Source organism: Sander lucioperca, chromosome 11 (genome assembly GCF_008315115.2).
Source record: "Sander lucioperca isolate FBNREF2018 chromosome 11, SLUC_FBN_1.2, whole genome shotgun sequence".
NCBI lineage: Eukaryota > Metazoa > Chordata > Actinopteri > Perciformes > Percidae > Sander > Sander lucioperca.
In genome coordinates, this window is record NC_050183.1 from 26,342,500 (window position 1) to 26,349,971 (window position 7,472).

Consider the following 7,472-nt stretch of genomic DNA (forward strand, 5'->3'; position numbering starts at 1 on the left):
CGTGTGCGTGCGTGTGCGTGTGCGTGTGCGTGTGTGTGTGTGTGTGTGTGTGTGTGTGTGTGTGGAAGGGGGGTGTCGAGGGGCAACATTTTATCTAAGGTACACCGCACTTCCTCATGTGTTAAGAGTGAACCTTCTGTTCCCAGCACTGCGTGTTGGGTCAGTAACAGGCTCAGGGCTCAGGACTCTAGCAGATGGCTGTTATGACTCTGTTGTAAATACAACACTGAGCAAACTTGATGGACAAACAACTTTTTCATACTTTGTTTGATTTGTAACATTTTATAGTGTCTTCTCATCACATGTTAAAGCTATAGTGCGTAGTTTCTGTCGCCCCCATGAGAAATTCTAAGTAATGACAACAACACTGTATCGCGCACTACCCCCACCTCTCCTCCATGCAGTTGCTTGTAGCCAAGGAGGACATGGAGGATTAAAACAACATGATGAAGTCTTCACAAGAGGTAATTATCTTTGCGCAAAAGTCGCTGGACGACACCAATTTCTGAACGTAGCCATACTGAGAAATACAGACAGAGTTGTGTGGAGCTGATAGTCTTAATTAGCTTTGTAGCAACTCATTTTGCAATGGCTTGAATGTAACGGACGTTTATTAATATAAAAGGTTACAGACTAAAGCTTTAAGAGACCGTAGACATATTCTTGTTTGGTTATATTGGTTGAATGTAGGCCTAAATGCTTACTTGCTTGCTGCTTGATGACAAAATTGATGCCACCCTTACTCTTGTATCTGTCTGTTTAATATGAAGGTAGAGCGAGGAGACAGATAGTTGTGCTTAGCATAAAGACTGGAAGCAATCCTAAACTCTAAACGTAAAAAAAAGATCACGTTATATCTTATTTGTTAATTCCATATGAAACTTAAGTGTAAAAGCCATTAATTGTGGTTTTATGGGGGGGGGTATGTGTTTTTTGGCCCAGAAACGGTGACTTCTTGGAGCCATGTTGTCTCTCTGGCAGAGCGTTAGATGAGCAGATAGATACATCTCTCATATCTGTCTCTGAGGCTTTAGCCAACTGCCAGTTAGCTTAGCATAGCACAAAGACTGGAATCAGAATCAGAATCAGAAAGGGCTTTATTGCCAAGTACGTTGCACATACGAGGAATTTGTCATGGTGTTGTTGGAGCATGTCACACATTCAAATATAAGAAGGATAAAAAGAATAAAAACAATATAAACAATATAAGTATAAACATATACATACAGTATGTATTAATAACGATAAAATAAATTTAAATAAATAGTAAATAGTAAAGTGGTAGTGGCAGTAGTAAGCGCTAGCTTGGCTCTATCAGAAGGTAACACTATCCTTCTACCAGCACCTCTAAAGCTCACTAATTAACATGTTATATCAGGTTAGTTTAATATGTACAAAAACCAAACAGAGAACCAGCAGAGACTCCAGGAAGTTATTAATCCCAGCCGGGAAATATTTCGGGCGTAAAATCCTGTACCCCCAACATGTCATTTTTACACTGTGGTTTTCAGTCTGTATTGGAAGTTTAACCAACCATCTCCTTGTTCCAGCATGATATTTATCCTACAGAAATGAGAGTGGTATCGGTCTTCTCACCTAATTCTTGGCAGGAATGTGTATTTCCCAAAATGTCTTAAAATTCTTTAAAGTGCACACAACCTGGATTAATTACTTTTCTGCATCACATTAAATTGCAGGAAGACAATAAAGCATACTACGTGTTTCACATATACAGAGCCTGACAAAATGCTTTCATGACAACACGTCCAATATTTGTTTTGTAACGTTTCACTTGAAACCAAAAATAGGGACTTCGTAATGTAATCGTATATGCATAGTCTATATATAATGTATATCATAATGCATAATCAAGATGAAAAGTCAGGGGATCACCAAAGTCAACTGGCTTCATCCTCTGAAGCCAGAATGTCTGTACAAAATGTCATGGCAATCCTTTAAAAGGTTGTTGTGTGGTGGACCGACAGACTTCGCTATCCATGGAACCATATACGTTGCATAACCAAAAATATATCTACAATATAAAAAAGATGTACTGTATAAGATATATAAAAAAGTATACACACATTTTTTAACCAGTCTTATAGGGAATGAAAGTGCGTTTGGAGGAATGTGTAAGAGCCATGTCAGTGTTTTCACATCTTTTAAAGTTGACTCAAGATGCCATTGTCCTTGTGCAATTAAGGTAATCCTAAAATTGACCCATCACTGCTCACGTCAGGTTTGATTCCACATTGTGTCAGCGCATAACAGGGCACCATGGCAACCCTGCTGTCTTTTTTATTAGGCCCATATTTCTGGGTGTCAGCCAATCATTTGAGAAAAATGGGTTAAAGGATAACTTTTAAAAGCTGTAATTCAATCTCTAACTGTTCTCACCAGGATAACTTCTAACAGCTTTAATTCAACTTCTAACAGTTCTTACACCCGAGGTGTGTCACAGAGTCAGACCTCATGCTGACATCCCATTTGAAAGGATTATGTGTTACTTTTTTGTCCTGTAGCTTTAACACTATTATTTCTGACTCATCTTCAGGGAATGGTTCTGACATATAATAAATTATACTCTCTGGTTTTACAATTTCATCAGCTCCCTTATCTCCACTAACCTTTCAGCTGTTCATTAGGGCCGGCTTTCTGTGCGCCGGAACATTCCGTTGGGCACGAGGATATCACCTGTCCACTCATCAAATATTTAACTGGAGCTTCAAGGCTGACAAAAGCAAGGTATTGAGTTCTCCAGTTTCCTTGGATCTGGCACGTAGATCATGACGTTTACCGAGAGGTAACTCTGCCAAACATGCCATTTCAAACTATTGTTCGCTCCACTGTTGTGTCTAATCTTGACTTTATCACCAGTGATACGTTTTATTATTTTAATTGCTCTGCGTATTGGAATGTTGGATAACCTTCCATGTAAAGGTGGAATGTAACTAAGTACATTTACTCAAGTACTGTACTTAAGTACAAATTTGAGATATATATACTTTACTTTTCTTTTCATGCCACTTTCTACTTCTACTCCGTTACATTTCAGAGGGAAATATTGTACTTTCTACTCCAATACATTAATCTGACAGCTTTAGTTACTAGTTACAAATTAAGATTTTTGAACACAAGTAGTTTATAAAATAAGATGTTTTATTATCAATTAAACTTCCCAACAATATAACGGCCTATAAGTCCAGCTGAAATGATTAGACCACGGATCTTCAACAGGGGGTCCGGGACCCCTAGGGGGTCCTCAGAGTCAATGCAGGGAGGCCTCCAAATTATTGTTAATTTTTGAAAGGTTTTTCAAAAATGTAAAAGTCTTAATATGAATCCAACATATTAGCAAATATAAATCCCCATTGCTTACTGTCCTATAGGTAAGGTAGTCACTAAGGAAGCCATCCACAGATACAGTTCATCCTAAGGATTCACTGTGCCACATGTATTTTGAACATTAAAACATTATTTATAAAATGATGGCAACAATTAGTAGGCTATTTTAATAGCTCAGTATTCTATGCAAAAAAGGTATGTGTAAAGGCTTTAGGCCGCCCTACACATTACCGTAGGCCCAGTTTATTATGCAACTTCATATTATACAATATATGTAGTAGTCCTCTAGTAGGTCCCTGCTTTGTCTCTCTTTCAGTTGAGGGGTCCTTGGCTTAAAAAATGTTGAAGCCCCCTGGATTAGACCATTAAACACTTGACTGTTTTGATTGTTTCCAGTTTCTAAAATGTGAGGATTTTTCAGCATGGAGTACTTTTACTTTGAATTATTTAAGTACATTTTTGTGATGATACATACATACTTTTCCTTATCTAACATTTTCAATGCAGGTCTTTTACTTGTAATCTTCCAAACTACCACACATCTCCACTCTCATTTTGATTTTGCAATTATGAAACACGATCCAATACCTTGGAACGCCATTATTTGCTCACTAATCATTGCAGGACTGGTCTTGTATTGCGCACCTTCAAAATGCAATGAACTGCAAACAACTCTGAAACGCAACTCAATATTTTGAATTACCAAAACTTGTTTAAACTTTAATGACACTTGAGCTTTTGTCAGTATTTGAAAGTCAGTTCTCTATTAGTTTCACTGTTGTAATGTTTCCCCTTATGCTTGGTGTATGTACAGTAAAGTAGTTAGGGACTTTCTGTAAAGGTTATATTTGTTCTATGATAATCTTTTAAAAGATGACCTTATAAAATATAAGATTTACAAACATATGTATAATATGTACATACAGTATATTGCCATATGTTGCAGTGGATCAGGTGATGATTGCATGCATTGGATTGTGGAAGTCAAGCTGTTTCTCATATTCCCTAAACCCCTTCACATATGGTTTAAATAAGAGAGGAAATCTGGAAGAGTAGGCATGACCAGAGGCAGGAAACCAGGGAGTAAGGCCTTCAGTTCAGTGATACATAGGTTCCCTGCTTCAAATCCCACTCCATAATAAACTTGGGAAATTATTTTATTAAATCACTGTTGTTTCAAGTGAAACTCGTTTTCTTCTTTTCTATATCTTCTCAACAAGGCTCTAACAAAGATCTTCAGTTAAAGTGTTGGACTGTCTGTGAGGCTGTACTTAGGCACAGCGGTGCTTTGACCTAAATTAGGGTGACCAGATTTCCCGGAACTAAAACCGGGACACTTTGCATGTGACCGCAGAGCTCGTGCACGCACACGCTTTTTAACGTGAACATGTGCCAGCCCAGGTCAGACATAGACACAGACAGATTAGACACAATTTTGCCAACAGCACACATAGTCCTACTGCTCACAACAGAATGGGGAATCTAGGTTAATATTCATGAATTTTCTTGGTATGTAGCCTACATATCTAAGAAATAATATTAAAAGACATTGAGTGAGTTTCGTGTGGGACCAACTTTATTTTTCAGAATTAAAGCATTCTTTTGGAAAATGCACCCACGGAACTTGTGAAAAACCTTTTGAAAAGGTATTTTTCATTGCATGGCACTAAACGAATTATTTGGAACTGCTGCCACAGGCTTGAACTAAAGTTATGGTAACACTTTACGGTAAGGTTACATGAATTATGAATTCATGCATGAATTAATTCATGATTTGTGCATTACTTCATTCCTTTATATCTTATGAACCATCAGGAATTGACAGAGTTCATAGCCTCTCATTTATGACCTCATGCATGAACAACACATCAACTAAAGAATTAGGTAAGTTGGCTACATCATTATGCACAAGTTGTGTTCAAATCAGAATTTGCGCCGTGATGACCACATTTTTTTGCAGAAAATTAAATAATCATGATCATGCTTAATAAATCATAATTCATAATGATGTGCCCACGTACCTAATGCTTTAGTTGTGTTGTTCATGTATGAGGTCACGAATGACAGACTATGAACACGTCAATTCCTGATTATTCATGGGATATTAGGGAATGCAGTAATACATAAATCATTAATTACATAATGCATAATAATACCTACATCAATTAATTCATGCATCAATTCATGATAATTCATGTACCCTTACCGTAAAGTGTTACCAGTGTTATTCTAACCAACAACACACACACACACACACACACACACACACACACACTTGCTGCATGCTAATGCCTGCGTGCTAACATGCTTATAATGTCAATGCTAATGTCAATGTTAAGCAAGTATGACTCAAGGTACTCACAGTTTTTCACATGGCACCAAAAAGAGAATGAGAGTCCAGCATGCTAGCTTTTTGGGGTTTTTTACTTTTGGGGAAATACGCTTATTTGCTTTCTGGCAGAGCGTTAGATGAGCAGATAGATACGTCTCTCATATCTGTCTCTGAGGCTTTAGCCAACTGCCAGTTAGCTTCGCATAGCACAAAGACTGGAAACAGTGGTAAGCGCTAGCTTGGCTCTATCAGAAGGTAGCACTATCCTTCTACCAGCACCTCTAAAGCTCACTAATTAAAATGTTATATCAGGTTAGTTTAATCTGTACAAAAACCAAACAACAGAGAACCAGCAGAGACTCCAGGAAGTTATTAATATATTTTGGGCATAAAACCCTGTACCCCCAAGCAAGTATGGCAAGTATGATGCAATGTACTCAAAGTTGTTCATATGGCACCAATAAGGACTAAGAGTCTACAGCATGCTAGCTTTTTGTGAGGCTATGGATGTATAATAACTGGATACCATATCCCAAAATTGTGCCTACATGCCAAAAGCGTTTCTAAGCTTCCAGGTTTACTTCAGTTATATGCACCCCACTGAATATGTGCGGTGGTGGTTCTCACGCAACCTGGGTTGTCTCACGAAACCCACTCAGCCCTTAGACTTTACATTGTGGTGACGTTTTTTTGGCTGCGTCAAAGACTGAACCCCTGAACATGGGGTGCACGCCAAGCCAGGTGAGCTACCAGGGCGCCCCATATTGGACACATGTCTAGATGAAAAATCAGAGTATCACTAAAGTTATTACAATTCATCCTACGGGAATATGAATCGTACCAAATTTCATGGCATACTATCCAACAATTGTTGAGACATTTCTCTCAAAAACATTAATGTCAACCTCATGGTGGCACAAGAGAAAAGGTCAGGGGATCACCAAACTCATTAGGATTCATCCTCTGGGCCGTTGTTAGGTCATGGTGGTGGTGCTGGTGGTGCTAGAATAAAGATCAGGGGATCATGAATGTCCGCACAAATTTTCATATCAATTCATCGGATTTTCTTTTTAGACATTTCAGTGTGGATTATAATAGTGGATCAACCAACAGACCGACTTTAGCGTCACATCATTCCAACTAAACATAATGCCTGTGATGTATAACAACATACTTTAAGTGTAAGAAATACCTGCGGTTTTCTGTTTTTCTGTTGCTCTGCAATGCCCTGCACACAAACGATTATTGAGACCTTTGAGCTGTACAGTTGTGACAACTGCAATTTAGCGGTCTGCTTTGTGCTGTCGCATACCAGAGGGGTTAAGAGTATCTTTCTTCACTTAAGTACCTGTGACTGAAGTAGATGCAGCTATTTGCAGATGTTTAAAACAAGGCCTGAGGCTGTTTCTGTTGCTCCACCTCTGTTTGATAAGTGCATGTTGACACACAGTGATACAAGTTTTCTTGTCACAAGGTTCTATACCTACACCCCTCTGTACTACCACGAACCATGCAAAAAGCCAACAATGAGGTTATCCCTTCTAACATGTTGTCATAAGCATCAACATCAGCAACAATTCAAGTTCATTATTGTGGTTTGGATTGCTTCATTGTGAGGCAAGTTCTTTCCATTCCGAGGAATTCTTCTCCTTCTATCTTCTCTTCACCCTGGGCTGATCTGTGGGTGAATGTGTGTTTTAGTAGATACTTATTGGGAAAGAGACAGTAAAGAGGACAAAGTGTGCCGTTAACCTCTTGAAAATGAAAGGAACTTGATTTCAAGATATTTCTTCTC